Source organism: Jaculus jaculus, chromosome X (genome assembly GCF_020740685.1).
Source record: "Jaculus jaculus isolate mJacJac1 chromosome X, mJacJac1.mat.Y.cur, whole genome shotgun sequence".
Taxonomy (NCBI): Eukaryota; Metazoa; Chordata; class Mammalia; order Rodentia; family Dipodidae; genus Jaculus; species Jaculus jaculus.
Window position 1 is genome coordinate 147,501,203 of NC_059125.1, and position 21,918 is coordinate 147,523,120.

Sequence of the window (21,918 nt, forward strand, 5' to 3'; positions counted from 1 at the left end):
AAGCCAGATGCACAAGTTGAAATATGCATATGAGTTCGTTTCCAGTGGCTTGAGGTCTTGGTACTCCAATTCTTCCTCTCTCTCTATCTGCCTCTTTCTCTTTCTCTCTCTCTTAAGTAAATAAATAAAATGATTTTTAAACCTTTGAGAGACTGGGAATGGAGGGAACATACTGAATGTAACAAAGGCTACATTCAACAAAACTATAAATCAGCATCATGCTATGTGGAGAACAACTCAAAACATTCACACTCTTGTCATAAATATGGCAAGGGAGTCCACTCTCTTCACTCCTATTTAATATATTACTTGAATTCTTAGCTAGATCAATAAAATAAGAGGAAGAAAATAAAAGGATTCAAATAGACAAGAGAAAAGTCAAAGTATCTTTGTTGACAGATGATATGATTGTACACATAAGAGCTGATAAACATGTTTATCAAAGTGGTAAGATATAAAATAACACACAAATATCAGTAGCCTTTCTATAAACCAACAATCATACTGAGGAAGAAATTAGGGAAACAATTCTATTCACAATAGCCTAAAAAACATCTTTGTAAAAAATCTAGCCAAGGGCTGGAGAGATGGCTTAGCGGTTAAGCGCTTGCCTGTGAAGCCTAAGGACCCCGGTTCGAGGCTCGGTTCCCCAGGTCCCACGTTAGCCAGATGCACAAGGGGGCGCACGCGTCTGGAGTTCGTTTGCAGAGGCTGGAAGCCCTGGCGGGCCCATTCTCTCTCTCTCCCTCTCTCTGTCTTTCTCTCTGTGTCTGTCGCTCTCAAATAAATAAATAAAAAAATTTTAAAAAAAATCTAGCCAAGTGAAAGACCTTTATGACAAATACTTTTAGAATACTGAAGAAATGGGCTGGAGAGATTGCTCAATGGTTAAAGGCACTTGTTTGCAAAGCCTAGTGGCCTGGATTCTGTTCCCCAGTTCCCATGTAAAGCCAGATACACAAATGGACACATGTGTCTGGAGTTCATTTGCTATGGCAGGAAGCCCTGGAGTGCCTGTATTTTCTGTCTGTGTGTCTATCTGTCTGCCTGCCTATTTCTCTCTGTCTCTCTTAAATAAATAAATAAACAAATAAATATTTTAATACATAAGAAATAAGGAAGACACTAGAAGATGGGAAGCCCCCCCTCATGCTCATGGATCAAAATTAATATTGTGAAAGTGGCCATCATCAACAAAAGCAATCTAAAGAAGCAATACAATCTGGAAAGTAGCACAAGAAATCTTTTAGGGCAATACAAATGTTTAATGTTGTCATTTTCATTATAATTGCATAGGTATATAAATAAGTTTATCTAAGATTGCTCAAATAAGAACATGAATTAGAACGGGAAAATAGAAGCACTGACAATACTAATTATTGGTGAGAATGTTAGCTAACAATAACTGTCATTCAACCTGAGCATGGTGGAACATACATGAGAGACTGAGGCCGATGGATTACCATAAATTCAAGGACAGGCTTGGCTACATAGTGATTCACTATCTCAAAATTAAAAAAAAAATACTTGCATTTATTGGTAGTAGGATTGAAAAATGTTTCAATTACTTCAGATATTTGTAGCTTCTTACAATGCTGAATACATGTTTGTCATGGAATTTGATAATCATGCCCCTAAGTATTTATGCACCTGATTGAAAACTTCTGTCCAAACAAAACCTGCAAGTGAATGTTCACAGTGGCCTTTTTCATAATCACCATCTGAAAACAGCTATGATGTCCTTCAGTAGGCAAACTGATCATCTTACAGTGGAATATCCATTCTGGTAAAGTACTATTCAGTAATAATGATTACTGAGCTGTGAATTTATGAATATTGAATACATATTTCTAAGTGAAAGAAGCCAGTCTATAAGGACTACATACTGAATAATTTTATCTATATGGTGTTCTGGAAAAGGAAAATCTATAGATATGGAAATGAAATAATGATTTTCAGGGATTTGGAATTAGATAAGGAAGTCGAATAGATGATAATCGGACTTTTTAGGGCAGTGAAACTAGTCGAAAAATAAAGTAATAATGAATATATATAGTTATTTGTGTTTCAGAACCCATAGAACCTTACAAAGAATGACCTTTATTGTGTAAATTTAAGAAATAATTTAAAAGGTCAAGGGATGTCCAGATGGAATGTGCAATGTGGAAAAGGATTGTAATTGTATTACGAATATGTGAAGCAAGATTACTGAAACAGGTTGGGGAATAAGTTGCTGACCTAAGTAATTTTAGAAATGAGTACTTAAAGCTTTAGTCTGTAAGAGTAAAGACAATAAGAACTGTATCTAAGGACTGTACTCTAGTTGATGTACATATTACCCACAGGTGTATGTGCTAGCAATTGTGATATCATTATATATGTATAACAGAAGCATAGGGGGGAAGCCAAATTATTAACTGCTAATGTGAGAAGGTATAGATGAGCAAGTGAGAAGACAAAAAAGACTTGTGCAGTAATGAAGAATTGGTACATATATATATATATGTACATATATATATATATATATATATATATATGTATGGCTATTAGATACAGATATATATTTTTGTTCTGTCAGTGAAGAGGGCTCAGAAATGATGGTACTCTAATAAAAACAAACAGACTCAATGTACACATCTTGGTCTCAAATGCCACTCTCCAGTTGAAGGAAACAAGACATCTTGAAGAAATGGTAGATTTTGGAAATTAATCAGGATGTAATCATTCATAGCAACATAACACAAGCAAGAGTTCAAAATGCCCTTGCATTGATAGAGATATTCCAAAAATATAACCATATGAACTGAAGAGGCTCACAGTATCAAAAAGTGGACAATTTGAGCAACAAAATAAATTATTTCAAAATTATATAGCAAAGTATAAAATAAATTGATATGAGTCCATATTTATAAAACAAAATGATTGAATAAATAAAAGACAGAACAAAAACTAGTCTTTCTCACATGCAACCCGAATACTTTATGCCAATACATCACCAGCAAGGAAATGGAGAATCTGGACATAGTGACTCTCTTCTAAAGAATAAGTGAGTTTGGAAAGCAAAGAAGTGGAGGGACTTTATGGTAGACAAAACAAACAAAGACTGTCTCTGCCACACAAATATCAACAGTGCTGAGTCTGCTGACTGTAAGTTCCTTTGATATGATGTGATGACATACTAATACATTCAATATTCATCCCCAAAGTATAACCTCATTCTATTTTTTTTAAAAATGTTTGAAAATATCCATAAATATAAACAATACACCATAATCATAAGCCCTTCCCACCACCCTTCCCTTTTCTCCCTCCCTCCAAATCCCTCCTCCACTGAATATTTCATTCCAAACTAGTCTCTCTTCTATTTTGATGTCATTATTTCTTCCCTCCTATTATATAGGCTTTGTGTGGGTAGAATTACCGATGTGAGGTCAGGAATATCAAGGCCACTTTGTGTCTGGAAGACCTTATTGTAAGGACTCTTCTCCATCATTTGCTTCTTACATTTTTTCAGCCACCTCTTCCAAAATGGTACCTGAAGTATGGTGGGTGTGATATAGATGATTCAAATGGTGCTGAAAACTCCACTGTTCTTTCTTCTCAGCACTTTGGTGAGTTCTGAGTCACCCCAGTGATTACTGTCACCTAAAAAGAGAAGATTCTCTAACCAAAAGTAAGAGTGTCATTACCATATTTGCATAAACATAAACCCTGCATTGACATTTAGAGGGCACTTTGGTGGGAATAATATGTACATTTAACCATATAACAATAGTAGTTTTTCCTCTAGGGCTTATGACCTCCCCATCCATAGGCCTTTGATTAAATTTTCAATACCTATCATGGAATGGGCCTCAAGTTAAATAAGAGGACAGTTGGTTTCCCCTAAAGGAGACATACCACCATTGTATTAGTTGGTACACTTGGCCTGGCTGGTCAGCTATAGAGCTTGTAAGACCCACTGTTGTTTAACACCACTGATGACTTCTCTCTCCCAAAAGGCTCCATGCATCATAGCTCTTTCTAGTTTTCCAATAGCCAGTCAACAAGGGAGACTCAGGTCCAACTTGATTTCTCAGTGACCTGTAGACCAATCATGTGGTGTCTTCAGCAATGAGGTCTTACCACCTAGTTCTGGCAGGCAACCAAGAGTCTGAACAATAACCTATAATTTTGGGAGAAATCAGGAACCTCTCTGACCAACAACTTGCTGGAATGTATCTCAACCCTGCATTGACATTTAGACCTAACAGACATCTATAGAACTTTTTTTTTTTTTTTTTTTTTTTTTTAGTTTTTAGAAGTAGGGTCTTGTTCTAGCCAGGCTGACCTGGAATTAACTGTGTAGTCTCAGGGTGGCCTCGAACTCACAATGAGCCACCTACCTCGGCCTCCCAAGTGCTGGGATTAAAGGTGTATGCCACCACACCTGGCTTATAGAACATTTTTTCTAATAACATTCTATGGCTTCTGAGCTCATCCTAATTTTTAGAAAAGCATCAGCTAAGCAGTAATTGTGGATCATTCTACACAATACTCGTCACCCCTCAACATTGTTAAGATCGTTAAACAATGAGACTCTCAGAAACTGAGAGTAACTCAGCTAAAAGGAGCCTAAGGAGACACGATGACTAAATATAATATGATCTATCCTGGGACTAGAAAAAAATGCCAATATGTGAAAAACAAAAATAATGTTAATGAAGTACAGACTATAGTAATAACAATTTTATAGGATTAGTTTATGTTTTTTGTTTTTATTGAGGTAGGGTTTCACTCTAGTCCAGGCTGACCTGGAATTCACTATGTAGTCTCAGGGTGGCCTTGAAGTCACAGCAATCCTCCTCCCTCTGCCTCCCGAGGGATTAAAGGCATGTGCCACCACACCAGGCTTTAGTTTATTAATTTTGGCAAGTATGCCACACCAATGTCATATGTTATTAATAGGGTTAAAAGAGTTCAAGATAAGTGGGAAATCTGTAGCAACTTTGCAATTTTTCCTATAATCTAACACACTTCTAAAGTATTTTATTTTTAAAAAGTAAATAGAATAAACAAAAAAAGAAAAACAGACTAGGGATATGGCTCAGTAGTTAATGTGCCTCCAGAAAAGACTAAGAACCTTGCTGCTAGTGTCTGGAGTTTGTTTGCAGTGGTTACAGGCCCTGACACAACAATTCTCTCTCTCTTTCTCTCTCTCTCTCTCTCTCATAAATAAATAAATTAAATATTTTAAAAATAAAACACCCTAATGCCTGGTGTCCCAAACCATGAAGATTCTGATTAAATTGTGGCCTTCACATGAGGAGTTTTAAAAATCTCCCTATGCGGACAGGTTTGAGACCTTCTGGTGAGCACCTGAGACTGAGAACATTGTCGGAGCAAGTTCTAGGAGCTACACCATGACAATGTCCTCTGATCACATGTAGTCCCACAGAATCACCGCTGTAGTTACCTTCTCATTGCTGGGGTAAAGCACGTGGCCCATAGCAGCTGATTGGGAGAAAGTCTTCATTGCAGCTTATAATGTTGAGGGCAGGCTTCATAATGGCAGGAGGATGCCTGACACAAGAGAGGCTGGACTTCACTTCTGCCTCAGCTGGTGGAAAACAAGGGGGAGCTAGACTATAACACTCCATAGACTGCCCTGAACAACACACCTCCTCCAGCAAGGATCCACTTCCCAAATTGCCATCACTTGAGGACCAAGCATTCAAATCACATGAGTTTATGGGGGACATCTGATTCAAACCACCATAAACATATTTATTCAACTGCTATAGTTCCCTGCTCATAGACTCAATGAGTAGAACCAAAAAAACTCCACTTTTCATGTATTCTTTATTAAATTACATTGATCAGATGAGCAAAAGAGCTTGCGGTGATAATGAAAAAGTTCTGTAACTGTCTCATTTCTTCAGTAGCCATGAACTACTTGTGACTTTGAGTGGTTGAAATGCTGGTAATGTGACTAGGGAAGTAAAACTTTAATTTTCTTTAGTTCTAATTAATTCTAATTTAAATAGCAGTGTATGATTAATGACTACTCCATTGGGCAACATTTCTCTATCAAAAAAGAAACTAGGGACTGCAGAGATTGCTCACCGTTTAAGGACACTTGCTTGCAAGGCCTTGCAGCCCAGGTTCAATTCCCCAGTACCCATGTAAAACCGATGCAGAATGGTGCATGTGTCTGGAGTTCAGTTGCAGTGGTCAGAGGCCCTGGCACACCCATGTTCACTCTCTTTCTGTCTGCCTCTTTCTCTGTGTCTCTCGGATAAATAAAACTCAAAAAAAAAAAAAAACTGAGTTGGGCATGATGGCACACATTTTCAATCCTAGCACTCAGGAGGCAGACATAACTGAATTTGGGGCTAGCCTGGAAGTACAGAGTGAGTTCTAGGTCAGCCTGGGCTACAGTGAGACCCTGCCTCGAAACAAACAAACAGGAACTGGTATCAAGGAGTTTCTTTTAATCTTAATGATTGCCAATTTTTATACATGCATAGAATATATTTTGATCATAATTACCTTCCATTACCTTCTATTATCACCCTTCTTCATGCTTCCACTGAATCCTTTCTTTTTCCCAACTAGTCTCTGTTCAACTTTGATGGAGCGTGTGTGCACTTGCGCGCGCGTGTACGTGCATGTGTGCACGCGTGCAGGTGAGTCTCAGTTTAATCAGGGGTGCTTGTATGATGCAGGAGGTTATGTAACAGAGCATGAGGAATCTACCAGCAGCTACACCACTCCCTATCAACCATTGACTGCAAATAACCCTTCAGGGAGGGATGGGGGAATTCATGCCCTCCTTTACCATCCATGAGATTTCTTAATGTTCATTTTAGAATGTGTGCTAATTTTCTTCACTCTCACAGTTTTCTTCCTACAGTTGAGAGTTTCCTATTTTTCTGGGATGCATTTTCATTAGTAAACAGCAGAGCCAGTTCTCCTCCAGTCCCCACACTACAACAGAAGGATTCATCCTCCCTGAGTCTCTCAGTCCCTCCCATCCCCACTTTCTGAAGCATTTTGATTCAGTCCAATGTTAATTTTTCAACTGTTCTCTCTGAATTTAATTCCAAACTCCTAAAGATAAAAGAAAACAGGTTCTCCTGGTGAAGAGCTGCAGATGTTCTGTTAATTTGTCTCCGTTTAAAAAATAGCTTCTCTCTAGCCCTCTGCCATGTTCACAAATTTCAACTATGCTGCACAGTTAGTGATGACATTAAACATTTGGAAAGTCTGCATTGTTGTATTGCTGATAGCTCTGTGGCAGAATAAAATTATACTATAGATTGCTTAGGCTGTCTGCATCATGAAAAGAAATCAACATTCTACACGGGCAGTATAGATTGAGCTTTACAACTCCTCCTACCTGCCACCTCTATATCCTGAACACCACTGAAGCAAAAACAGACAGAATATTGGACAAAGACCACAGCCATGCTCTCTCCTATATGCCTCATTACTCACACATTATGATGGAGGGTCAGCTGATTTTGTTTTTCAGTAGGTATGGGGTATGTGTAAGTTTTAATTATGCAGAGCTAGGAAGAGGGCCGATTTTTAAAAATGTAATAACTTCAGTTTATGTTTCTAGTAAGGAGGAGAAGCAATCTAGATCATGAGGAGCAATTAGTAGAAAAAATTAGAGATTAGCCATAGATTTTGAAATTATTGTGAACTGCTTGAGACAATGCCCCTCTCTTCCTTGGTTTTGCCACACCACTAGAAAGTAGCTCAAAGCCTATAGCTTTCACAATCTTTTTACTATAACAGCTTCATTGAGGTATAATTTGTAGGCTACAAAATTAGTACATTTTAAATATACAACTCAATAATTTTAGTACATTTATATTTGTGCAAATATTGCCACAAGGAGTATGTCTTTTCACAACAATTTTTTTTGTTGTTTATTTTCACTTATTTGAGAGTGACAGAGAGAGAGAGAGAGAGAGAGGCAGATAGAGAGAGAGAGAATGGGCACACCAGGGCCTCCAGCCACTGCAAACGAACTCCAGAAGCATGCGCCCCCTTGTGCATCTGGCTAACGTGGGTCCTAGAGAATCGAGCCCTCAAACCGGGATCCTCAGGCTTCACAGGCAAGCCCTTAACTGCTAAGCCATCTCTCCAGCCCTCCACAACAATTTATACTAGTTCTTTCACCACAAGAAACCTCTGGTAGTCATTCAGTTACTATTTCCCTTGACTTTTCACAACACTTAAAGCAACCACTAATCTATTTTCTCTTTTGCTGGATTGCCCTGTTCTGGATACTAAATATAAATGAAATCAGGCAATCATTTGTAGTCTTTGTGACTGGCCTCTCTCACTAACATAAAGTTTTGAAAGTTCATCCAAGTTATAATGTGTATCACCCCTTATCACTTTTGATGGATAAATAATATCCCATTGGATGGACCATGTTTTGTTTTTTATCATTTAATAGATGTTTATGTTGTTTCTACATTTTGCCTGTTGTGAATATTTGTGCTAGCGTTTTGATGGGGAGCATGTTGAATATATAGATCCAATTTTTAGAGACTTGTTATCTTAGCAATGCATATGGGATGTTTGTGTACTCATTTAATATTCTTTTTATCTGTGAGCAATATTTTATATTATACAGTGTGTAGGTCTTACACTGTTTTTATTTTTATTTATTTATTTATTTATTTATTTTGGTTTTTCAAGGTAGGGTCTCACTCTAGCCCAGGCTGACCTGTAATTCACTCTCTAGTCTCAGGATGGCCTCGAACTCATGACGATCCTCCTACCTCTGCTTCCTGAGTGCTGGGATTAAAGGTGTGTGCCACCACACCCAACTGGTCTTACACTTTTACTGTTAAATTTATTATTAAGATCTTATTCTTGTGATGCCTTTATGAATTGAATGGTTTTCTTAAATATATTTAATTGCTCATTGCTGTCATGTAGAAATATGACTGATATCTATCTAAATCTACCTATATCTTATATTTATACCTATACCTCTACAGATCTATATATCTATAACTAATCTATATATAGCCTAGGTTGGCCCCAAACTTTCCCTTCTTCTGCTAGCATAACAGGTTTGTACCACCATACCTGGTTACTGATATCTTTATGAGTTGTCATCCTTAGATCCTTCTGAATTATTTGTTACCCTAGCTTTGTGTGTATGTGTATGGATATTCTATGAAAACAATTATACCATCTGTAAATGAGCATGTTTTGACACTTTCTTTGCAATATTCATGTCTTTTATGTCTTTTTATTGCCTAGCAAAAATGTCTAGAACCTCCAGCATAAATGTTGAATAGAGTTGGTAAGCACAGACATCTTTGCCTTACTCCCACTCTTTCATGTGACAGTCAGCCAAAAGAAACACTTAGTACTCACCTTGAGTATGGTGTTCACTGTGTCTCACATAAAGGTTGCCTTCTCTTTCTAAAAATTTGATCATGGGCTGGAGGGATGGCTTAGTATTTAAGGCATTTGCCTGCAAAGCCAAAGGACCCTGGTTCAATTCCTCAGGACCGACATAAGCCAGATGTAAAAGGTGGTGCATCATCTGGAGTTCATTTTCAGTGGCTGGAGGCCTGGCACACCCATTCTCTCTGTCTCTCCCCCACTGACTCTCTCAAATAATACTTCAAAATTAAAATTAAATTTTGACCATTTAGGGCTGGAGAGATGGCTTAGAGGTTAAGCACTTGCCTGTGAAGCCTAAGGACCCCGGTTCGAGGCTCGGTTCCCCAGGACCCACGTTAGCCAGATGCACAAGGGGGCGCACGCGTCTGGAGTTCGTTTGCAGAGGCTGGAAGCCCTGGCGCGCCCATTCGCTCTCTCCCTCTATCTGTCTTTCTCTCTGTGTCTGTCGCTCTCAAATAAATAAATAAATAATTTTAAAAAAATTGACCATTTAAATAATAAGTGAGTGTTAGATTTCATTGATTTCTCCATCTAGTAAAATGATCAAATGAGGTTTGTCCTTCATTCTATTACTATTGTGTATTACAGTGACTGGTTTACCAAATATAAGCTTTTAAACCTATAGATAACTTGCCAACCCTTGCTTTACCTGATTATTGTTCATTTTGCAATGTCACCATTGATCTCAACTTACTTTCTAACTTCCTTTTTATGTTTTTTCTTTGAGAAGTAAGTTATTTTGAAGTGGATTGTTAAATATCTGACTAGTTATAGTTTTCCAAAATGTTCTGTTAGTTATTTCTTTTCTTTTTTTCTTTTTTTTTTTTTTTTGAGGTAAGGTCTCACTCTAGTCTGCTGTTAATGATTTCTAACCAATGTATTTCCAGTATTTGCAAGGCTTAATCAACCTTACATTCTTTGGAAAAATCCTACTTGTTCATGGTGCTATAATTCTTTTTTAAAAAAATATGTTGTAGTATTATCTAATTTCATATTAAAGATTTTGCATCTATATTTAGGAGAGCTATTAGTTTAAAGATTTCCCCTTATTAGTTATTTATCTGGCTTAGTTATCAGGGTAAAATTATACTTGGAGAATAAATTGGTAATTCTTCCTCTCCTCTCATGTTTTTAAAAGCTTATTGCCCACTTTTAGATATTACCTTGAATTAATTAGTGATGCTACCATGGACTGAACCTTCTTTTTATAATTTTCTTCTTTAAAAAAATACTGATCTGATCATTTATTTGTTAAGGGCCCACTCACATTTTATCTCCTTGGAGTCAGTGTGTATAGTATGTGCCTTTCTGAGAATGTTTTCAACTTCATTCCAAAGTATCTAATTTGTTGACATAATTTTCTATAGCAGGGTTTATCAAACATTTTCCACTTGTGACTTTTTAACTGAAGAAATTTTACATGACCCCAGGTATAAAAGTAAATAAAATAGGTATATGTATCAAACATTACTAATAACAAATCACAAAAAAAATGAATCTTACAACAATTCTTTGGTATACATCTAATTCTATAATTTATAAAAGATGAAATTCTGCATATTAACGAGGTGGATGTGCTTGTTTATTTTTACATAATTAAATGTTGGCTGAATATTTGATACTGCAGGATATAAAGCATCTCCAGCATTTTCAGAGTTGGTCAATAATTTTGACTTTATAGCCATTAATGTGGAGCATACTGTCCCAAGTAAGTATGTAGTACAAAATGGCAGAAGTATGCTTAAGGTCATTTCAGAAATTATTGGAAATTCTGTCCTAACCCCAAACAAAAATTAATTTAATGATTTTTAAAAATATTTAGATTTTTTTTTACTTGAAAGAGAGAGAGATAGAAAGAAAGAATGGGACTATAAGGGCCTCTAGGCACTGCAAACAAACTCCAAATGCATGTGCCACCTTGTATATCTGGCTTTATGTGGGTAATGTGGAATTGAACCTGGGTCCACTGGCTTTGCCAGCAAGCACCTTGACTGCTAAGCCATCTCTCCAACCACATTTAATGATTCTTATGATACTCAAGTCAGCAACTCAAGCAGCAAGTATTTTGGGTGTTTATTTGTTTGCTTGTTTGGTTTTTTGAAGTAGGGTCTCTGGGCTGGAGAGATGGCTTAGTGGTTAAGCGCTTGCCTGTGAAGCCTAAGGATCCCGGTTCGAGGCTCGGTTCCCCAGGTCCCACGTTATCCAAATGCACAAGGGGGCGCATGCATCTGGAGTTCGTTTGCAGAGGCTGGAAGCCCTGGCGCGTCCATTCTCACTCTCTCCCTCTATCTGTCTTTCTCTCTATGTCTGTCGCTCTCAAATAAATAAATAAAAAATGAACAAAATTTGAAGTAGGGTCTCACTTCTAGTCCAGGCTGACCTGGAATTCACTCTATATTCTCAGGGTGGCCTTGAGCTCATGGTGATCCTCCTACCTCTGTCTCGCAAGTGCTGGGATTAAAGGTGTGCGCCACCACGTCTGGCACAAGCAGAAATTTTTGAAGTGAATGTTCTAACACAATGCAATTCCACGATTTAATACTTACATGCTGAGAAAGTGAAGTAGCAAAACATTTAGTCTGTGTCTTTATATTAAGACAATTCTGTTTCTATAAGGAAAATTTGTATGTGCTATAAAAGCACTGGAATTCACAACATACAATAGTCTTGAACCTGAGCCAAGATGTTTCCAACACCATCTGTTGGCATTGCATAGTGCAGTGGCATATGCAGTGCAGTGTGGCAGTGTGTATGTACAGAGTCCAGAACCAAGGCTTCAGTGTAGTGGGGAGATGCAACATGACTAGTGCTGCCAATATGTCTTTGCTTTGGAACTGAATTGTTGTCATTGCACATTCAGAATGTTTTTACAGTTGCCCAAATTTTGTGACCTGCCCACATTCAGTTGCATAGTTTTAGGTGCCAGGGCATATAATAAACCTCAGCCTGCTTTTTCATTTCTGATGTCTAATGTCTGATATCTCCACTGCCATTCTTGATTTAAGTCTTGTCTTTTCTTTTTCATTGTCGTTTTCAATTTCCCCTTCTGTCTAAAGGCTTTCCTATGTTATTGAGCCTTTCAAAGAAGTTTTGGATTGGTTGATCTATTTCTACTATATGTCTTTATCCTCACTAATTTCTACAGTAGACTTCATTGCTTCTTTCCATCTGAGTTTCAAATTACTATTCTTTTTGCTCCAATGCTTCAAGATAAAGTGTAGGTTATTGATTTGCCATCTCTTCTTCCATAATAAAGGCTTTTAAAGATAAAAGTGTCCCTGTAAGCATGGATTTGTCTGATCCTCATATTTTGGTACTATGTATTCTTCATTCACCTCATTTTTCTATCATCCTGAGTGATTGCTTCCAAGAGCCCTAAGTTATTTTGAAATACATTACTTAATACTTATATAGTTGGGGATTTTCAAAGTTTTCTTTTGTTAATTTCTAATGTAATTCCATTGTTTTCAGAAAATATACTTCACATGACATCATTCTGTTTAAATTTATTGGAGCTGCTTTTCTTGCCTAACATATGATTGACAGTGGCAAACATCTCCTGTGCACTTAGAGAAGCTGCACTTTTCCACTGTAGAGTGCACTGTGTACTATAGATGTCTGTAAGCTCTACTTGGTTTGCAGTGCTGTTAAAATCCCTGTATATCCTTTCCATCCACTCAATCTTGGGACTTCAGACTCAAACAGCTATTATGAATGACCTTTGTGTGCTGTCATGTATATTTTCTCCAAAATCCATCACAACAATCCACAGAAGTCTGTGGCATTATAATTAGTTTTGTATGTAAAGAAATCAAGGATGTCTCAGTGAGTAAAACGGTTGCCACACAAGGATGAGTGGCTGCATTTTGATCTCCAACACCTGTGTAAAAGCCAGGCAGGATAGTCCATGCCTGTAATCTCAGTGCTATGCAGGTGGAGACATGAGAATCCCTGGGGCAAGCTGGCTAGCTAGTCTAGCTGAATTAATGAAGTCTAGGCTCATCCAGAGACCCTATGTAAGAGAATATGCTGCAGAGTGATTGAGGAATATGCCCAACATTGCCTTCTGACTTGCACACATATGCAATCATACATATATGTGCATCCACACACAATATATATGCATAAATATATGCATACACACACAACACACTCATGCAAAAAAGAAAAAGGGAAAGGATGATGGATTGGAGAGCTCATTGCTCAGGCTAGAGAAGAGGTTAATGGGACAGGAATATAACCAAATTGCAATATGTTCATGTATTAAACTTCTCAAGAAAAAATGTTATAAGTAAATAGATGTCAAAAGAAAAGCTGGAAGCCAAGGTGAGCTTCTGTAACCCTGTATTCCAGTACCCTGATGCTGACAGGAAGATGGGGAGAAGAGACAGAATTTCCAGAAAGTTGTGCTGCCTCAAAGAATAGCATAATGAGAATCCATAGAGAGAAACTCAGCCTCAAGTGACAGTGGTCCTCCGACCTCCACACATGCCTTGTGGCACACTCCTGTCCTCAGCACAAACATGTGCAACCACAAATATAAAGAAAGTAAATCTGAGCATAACGTGGACCCTTCAGGAGAGTGACAGGTGGCAGAGCTAGATCTAAGCTGACATACTGCCACTTCAAGTTCATGTGATCATGCTGCTCTTCCTGCACTCCTTCCATGCTTGCAAGCTGCATCATCTTCAGTTCTGACTGTCTCTGGACCTGAATGGAATGCCGCTTGAGTCCAGAAGATGGGCATATCCTATGTAGACTAGGATAATACTAAAGAAATCCAAAGAAACACTTGTGAGGACCTCACCCCTTAAGAACACAACAAATACAACCAAAGAGAGAATATTGCCTTTTGAAAATTCCCAACCTGCTTCCCTGAGATTATTCATAGTGACTCTGACTTTCAACAAAGACGAACAGTGCCCCTTGGACTTTATTCAAACATGAGGCTTGGGCTGAATCACACATACTGATCTGGATCTAGAAAGGCTCAAAAGCAGAGGAGCACATGGTGGCAGTGAAGTGTGATATGCCTAAGCTGTCTTCTGTCTTTGGAATGGTGTGAGGGTTAACCTTCTGTGTCATTTTGCCCTGTGATTTGATCAAATGTTAGTCTAGACATTGCAGTAAAGTCATTCTTTTTATAGCTAACATTTAATCAGTAGACTTTGAACAATGCAGACTGATTTCCATAATGTGTGTGGGCATCATACAATCAGTACAAGGCCTTAAGAGCAAAAGGAACCAAGATCATCTGAGGGAGGGGAATTTTCACCAGACTACTTTTAAATTCAAGCTGAAATATCAACTTTTCCCCAAATCTCATGACCATAAGTTTTCCCTGAAATTTTCAAACGTGCCAGCCACCACTGTTTTGTGGGCCAATTCCTTAAACTAAATCCTTTTTCCATCTCCTTATGTTTCTCTGAAGCTCCAGGGAAACCTGACTAACACACAGGGCCTTAGACAAGCATATATCTGCAGGCCCACATAGCATACCCAAGAATTTAAAGTTTGTACTGAATATTTAAAACATTTTTAGTTAAAAGACTTAAATCAAGCCAACAAACTCTTCTAAACTGTTACCCCAACAAATATATCTGCAAATGCAGGTTCAAATTTAAATCTTCAGGTTTCTTAGAGTTCTGTGCCTAAATGTACTGATAGGGAGAGTACCAGGCCCAAGCAATTGGCTACTTATCCACCTTCTCTTCTTACTCAGAATTTTTTAATAGGAGGAGTCACAACAGATGAGAGGTAAAGTATATGCATGTGGAATACTCCATGCTTTTTTCTATACTTGGGATTGAACCCGGGGACTCATACATTGTAGACAAGAGCTCTAGACCTAAGCTATGTCCCTATCCTACTTTTACTGTTCCTAAATTTTAAGATAGGTTCTCACTAACTTGCCCATGCTGGCCTTTAACTCACTCTGTAATCCAGGTAAGCCTTGTGTTGTAGTCAGCTCCTTGCTTCCAAACCAGGCATATTCTATGAGAGGAAGGGATTTGTTTGAAGCTTACAGATCCAGGGGATGTCCCATAATGGTGGAAAAAGCTGGCTCCCTTTCACAGATATGAGCAGACAGAGAAAACCTAGCACCACAATCAAGCACAAAAGGGGCAACAAACAACAGGGAACAGGCAGCCAGCAGCAGGGACCCAGAAAGAGCTCAGACTACTGTGCATACTTTTAGGTTGGAAATCAGATCTACCCCTAGTAACATCTAAGGGCTTGGTCCAAGGATCTGCCCACATTGACACCTCTTCCAACCAGACAGCTGGAATTCCAAGTTTCAAGCTTTAATAAAACTTCTAAATCTATTGGGGGACATATATTCAAACTACCATACCTTGAATGTATAATCCTCCTCCTTCTGCCTCATCCTTTCAAATACTTTGTATAATTGTACAGGATTTCAGGCATGTACCACCAAGCAAAGTTTAATCCATGCTTTTAGGTTCATCTATTTCTATAAGGAGTTTACAAAGAACAGTCAGTTACAATCTCCACACTCCAGAATATACGTGCTCACTGCAACTATGTGTATCCCCAGGAAAGGTACATATAAAGGCTCCGGAAATGAAGTTTTGTCATTTGGGGAGTTAATTCTAGATTTGCAGGCATCTGCTGTGTGATCTACAAGTAGCCATGGTCTCCTCTCTAAAGTAAGGCTTGCTAGAGAGTAGGAAGATATTTTTATGCAAGAATCTAAGTGTGATATTAAACCTGACAAAAAAATCCTTTGTGAAAGAAATGTATGGTAAATCAAATGGCCCCAGAGCCTTACCCACAGAAGACCTTGCACTTCTAAGAACTATTTTATAATCCTGAAAACAGAAATGAAAAGTCAGCAGCTTGTGCCAACAGAATTATCAATTCAACCATTTCTACTGAATCTAACAAGGGAAACCACCTCAGAAGGAATTGCTACATTTGGAGCTCTAAAAATCTGCAATTATTAGCCATATCTTCTTTCCCATCTTCTATTTCTCAATAACATTGAAATTCTGCATCACAATAATCCCACCCATATGTTTATGATTTAGGAGGGCTATCTACAGGATTCCAAGCCCTTTCAGTATGGACAGTGATAAACTATCTTGAATCAAGTATCTCCCTGGTCATATTTAAAGGTCATATCTAAAGGTAATTTCGACTTGAGTGCTTGGTGAACATCATGACTCATTGATCAGTAGCTGTTCCACTACTTGTCTACAAGGCCTGAAGTCCTTACTAGCATAGAGAGTGCCAGCACAATCCTACCTTTACAATGAACAGCCAGATTTGAATGAATCTAGCCATTGTTTATCCATGTAGGAGTAGGCAGCTGACAGAGAGGCAGTGCAATCAGGGAGGCATTCGGCTCCAGACCATACATGAGTGAGTTGACTTATGTGTTACAATTCCCTCCATGCAGCTGAGACATATGACACTCATTGACTCAGCACCAAGGGCTGGCCCAAGGCTCAGGGTCAACTCAGCAGCAGCAATCTGTCATCTGTCATACACCTTCTTATGTTGCCATTTGGAGGCTGGAGACTCTGAGCCAGGCCCCAATAAATATTTCAATGATTGTCATGGACACTAGAATTCTGTGTTGGAAGAGGAAACAGATGCCACTATGAGTGGAAGGGCAACAGTTCTTTGTGCCTCTTAACACCAGGTAGCACAGTATTGGCAGGCACAAAATGTAAAAGTTTGAAGAACAGGAAATAAAATTGAACCACGGAAAAATACTTTCAGGGGCATAGAGCTCTGTAACTTCCAATATCAGTTATCTTCTTATATGCATCTATCTTATAGAGAGCAAGACAAAGATTCAACCCAAGATTTATGATAATTAAGATGGAAGGGATGTGTTAGACAACAGCTGCCCAAGAGATAGTTGCCTGGATCCCATTCACAAAATGGATTTCTATTCTTCAGGGAATCTTGGGATTTCTAGTGTCAGTATTCAATAGCATGGTTATAGCCATACTCTTAATTGTCTATTTTGTTTTATTTTTTGAGTGTTGTATTCATTGATCATCTTTTCCACTGATCCATGTTTTCAAAAAAATTTGATAAGGGTTCTGAAAATGGCTCAGTGCTTGCTGTGCAAGTGTGAGGACTACTACCATTCAGATCCCCAGCTCCCAAGTAAATGACAGGTGGACAAGGAAGCTCTCAGGAAAAGGAGAACAGGGATCCCCAGGACAAGCTGGCTAGCTAAACTTTCTGAATCAATGAGCTCTGAGTTCAAGTGACAGACTATCTCACAACAGATGAGAGTGATGTAAGAAGATACCAGACATCAACCTCTGACCTCCACAGGTACACACATGTGCATGGGTACCCACACACATGTGCCTGTATGCATATGAACACACACATACTTGTACACACAACACATGCATACATTGAAAAAATAATAGGATAGAGTACAGAAAGGAGGTTGCATTCATTGTTACTTTTCTTGTTGTGATTGTACTACTTATTTTCTCATTGATATAACCGAATACCTGGGCAGAGACAAATTCAGTTCCTGGAGGTTATATTACATCATGGCATGGTGGCAAGAACAGGGAATCCACTCAACATATTTTAGTCAGGAAGCAGAGGAAGAAAAGGAAGTAAAACCAGGCTATAAATTCTCAAGGCCCACCCCTAGAGACCTACTTCTTCCAGCAAGGCTCAAACTTCTAAAGGTTTCTTAACCTTCCCAAACAATGCAAAAACATATGGACCATATGTTCAAACACATAAGCCTATGGAGAAATTTAAATTCCATCCACAATAGTGAGCAAATACCTGACAAGAAGCAACTTAGGGTAGAAAAGCTTTCTTTTGGCTTACAATTCAAGGAGATAGTCTATTATTAGAGGGAAAACATGGCATCAGGAGCATGTAGCAGCTGGTCACATTGTATCCACAGTCAGGAAAAAAATGAGCAATGAATGCTGGTGCTCAACTAGCTTTCTATTCTTTATACATAAAACTAGTGTAGAACTCAAGCCTATGAAATGATGCCACCTACAGTTAGGGTGAGTTATCCCACCTCAATTAACCTAATCTCGAAACTTCCTTACTGAAATGTCCAGGTATTTGTCTCCTAGGTGATTCTAGATACAAATAAGTTGGTAATAGAAATTAGCCATCAAGAAGTTATTTGTAGTAAGTTCAATTTTGGATTTTAAAAACACTTGTTCACATAACATATATTTGCTAAGGTTCTACCATTTGCTAATAATAATTGCATATATTGGGATTGTCATGATGATAATGGATAAAATGTGGTTGCTGATACCATTCCATTCAGGAAGGAGGGATGGTGAAGCCAAAAGTAAACCCACAAACATAATAGAAACCCTGTCAAATGATGATAACAAATAAAGAAAAGTGACAAAATGGCAATCAACTAAGGTGAGGATGGTTAAAGAAGACAGTTCAAGAGAGAAATGAGTAAGAGTGCTGCTTTCTTGGTGAACCTGGTGCCAGCACAAAGGTGAAGAAAATAGACACAGAAAACACTCAGCTCCTATTAAATCAGATATCCAGAGACACAGAAGCTCCCAAGACCTCATCACTGAAGCAGACCTAAAATGAACCCAACATGGCTCAGGGAAATTTGCAGAAGATGGGGTGGAAAGAATGTCAGAGCCACACATTGGGTTATGATACACATATTCATTTCCTCCTACCCACAACTGATGGCTAACCCCACAATGCACAGCCCATAATCCCCAACAGGGAGGGTCCCTGTGGAGAGGGGAGAACAGGGAGGAGTCTAACGATGGTACCAACTTGACTGAGTACAAAACTAACAAAACATTTTTAAAAAGATAAGTTCTGATCTAAGAACTGAATAAAATCAAAAATACCTGAGAACAAGCATTTCAGGCAGAGACATGGGTAAATTAAAATGCTCCATGGCAGAAATGAGCTTGAGATTGTCTAAAAAAATAACGAGGGAAAACAAAAGGATAGAGATGAAATTACAGAGGTGGGTAGAAACAAGTCAGCTAAGACATGACCATCGATGGCAATATGTTGGGATTTTATTTTAATAACAGGGCATTGAGTATCCCACCTTCTTTTCATAATATCAACCTGTATTTCTTTTTTTTTATTTTTAAGTCCTTCACCTTTATTTTTTAAAATTTTTAAATTAGTTTTCTATTCAGCAAATACAAGCAGTTTGGTACCATTATTAGGCTCATCCGTGACCTACCCCCTCCCCAGTGGCCCCTCCTTGTATATGGGTCGTGCATTGTGGAGTTAGCCCACAGTTATTGGTACAATAAATGTCTCTGCATATCATGACCCAACATGTGGCTCTGACATACTTTCCGCCCCCTCTTCCTCAAAATTTCCCTGAGCTATGTTGGGTTCATTTTTGGTCTGCTTCAGTGATGAGGTGTTGGGGGCCTCTGCGGCTCTGGCTCTCTGATTTGGTAGGAGATGATTTTTCTCTGTGTTGGTCTCCTTCCCCCTTGTGCTGGTATCTGGTTCATCAGCAAAACAGCACCTTTGCTTGTTTTGCCAATTTTCCTTAGTTTCAATAGGGGCCTTTTTGAGGTATGATGGGGTGGCTCTCTCCTTAGGATCTGCATCTATCTGAAAAAGAGAAGCAGAATCTCCAACGGAGAGTAAGTTAGCACCAGGACAACTGAGATAACCCTTACTTTTTTAATACAGAGTTTAATAGGTATAGGCCCTCTTGTACTCCATGATTGATGGTAGCTTCATATTGGAGATTGGGCTTATGTTTGAATATGGTTCTGACTTGCTTCCCAGCTCCAGCTATGGGTCCTGCACCACTGAGGAAATCAGTTAGCCAAATCAAGAGCAGTTGGTTCCCCACCATGGCTATTGCACTTGTGTGGGCATCACAACAAGTTATTTGTTGCTAAGTAGGTTAGACCATGAGTTGCTTGGAAAGATATTGATCATTTCCCCCAGTCGCCCATGTAGCACCTTCTGGCACTAAACACGCTGACTGTCTGGGGACTGACTCTCTCCTGGCCTCCAGCCATGCCGTTCCATTTTACGTGTCAGCTGCATCTTGTTGGTAATATCTTCTTTCCCTAGTGGAAATAGTCCAATGAGGCTATGAAACCCTAGAAAGGGCAGAAATAATACTAAATAAATAGGATTTGTTCTTATTAAATATATTTCCTTTGATTTATGGTATCTTTATTAAGACATAACTCATTTACTCTAAAATACCATACAATTTATCCAATTGAAGTAGACAATTCAATGCGCTTTTCATATATTCAGATATGCAACCATCATCACAATTTTTGAACATCCAAATCACCTCAGAAAACTGTGCCATTTAACCACCACACTGTAATCTCTTTCATTCCTTCCTTCCAACTGCCAGTCGATTTTTTAAATCTATTTTCATATTAATAGAATCATATATGTTTTCTTTTACTGACATTTTGCACATATACTATACATGCATTCATCAATTACTTTTATGACTGAAATATATTCCACTGTATTCATATATCACATTGTTTACACATTTTAGTTGAATATTTGGGTTATTTCTGCCTTTTGACTTTTAAAAAATACTGCTATAAACATTTTTGTACAAGTCTTTATGTGGACCCAGTTTCAATTCGCTTGAGTATATATTTGGAGCTATATTTACTTGGTCATATGGCTACTCTAAGTATTATATTTTGAATAATTGCCAAATTGTTATTCATAGTGGCTGTAATAATTTACATTGCTGCCAGAAATTATGAGGGTTCCAATTGTTCTATAAACTCTCCAATACTTGATGGATCTAAATGTTTGTGTCCCTCCAAAATTGATATCCTAAAACCCAATTATTAATGTCATGCTATTAGGAGGTCTTTCAGAGTAATGAGGTCATGAGGGCTTTACCTACATGAATGAATTTAGTGTCTATGAAAGTCTTAGAGAGTCAGCTAAATCTTTCCACCACATGCCACCACAATGAGAAGGCATCATCTGTGAAGCAGTGACAGATAGGTAGTAACCAGACACTGAATCTGCCAATACCTTGCTCTTGGATTTCGCAGTCTCCAGACCCATGAGCAATGCATTTCTACTGTTTACAAGTTACTTATTCTAATTTTTGTTATAATATCACAAACACAATGAGATGAAATCTTTCCTATTTTGTTTTCAGTTAGAGTCATCCTAGCTGGAATAAAATGGTATCTAATTGTGGTTTTGATTCAAATTTCCCAGATGGATAATTGTATCGAGCACCATTTCTTATACTTTCTAGCTTTTGTATATGGTTGTGGAGAAATATCTATTCAGATACATGTCTTTTTATTTATTTTTTAACTGGAATTCAAGTGTAGAACAATACCAACTTCTGTGTTTCTGCAAGGGCAGTTTACATTGATTGATTTTATTTTTGTGTATAGTACATACTTTCTTGTTTTTTTATTTCATGCTATTTGTATTGAAAATGGTGGAGTTAATATAATGTGACAGTTTTGGAAAACAGGTTCCTCC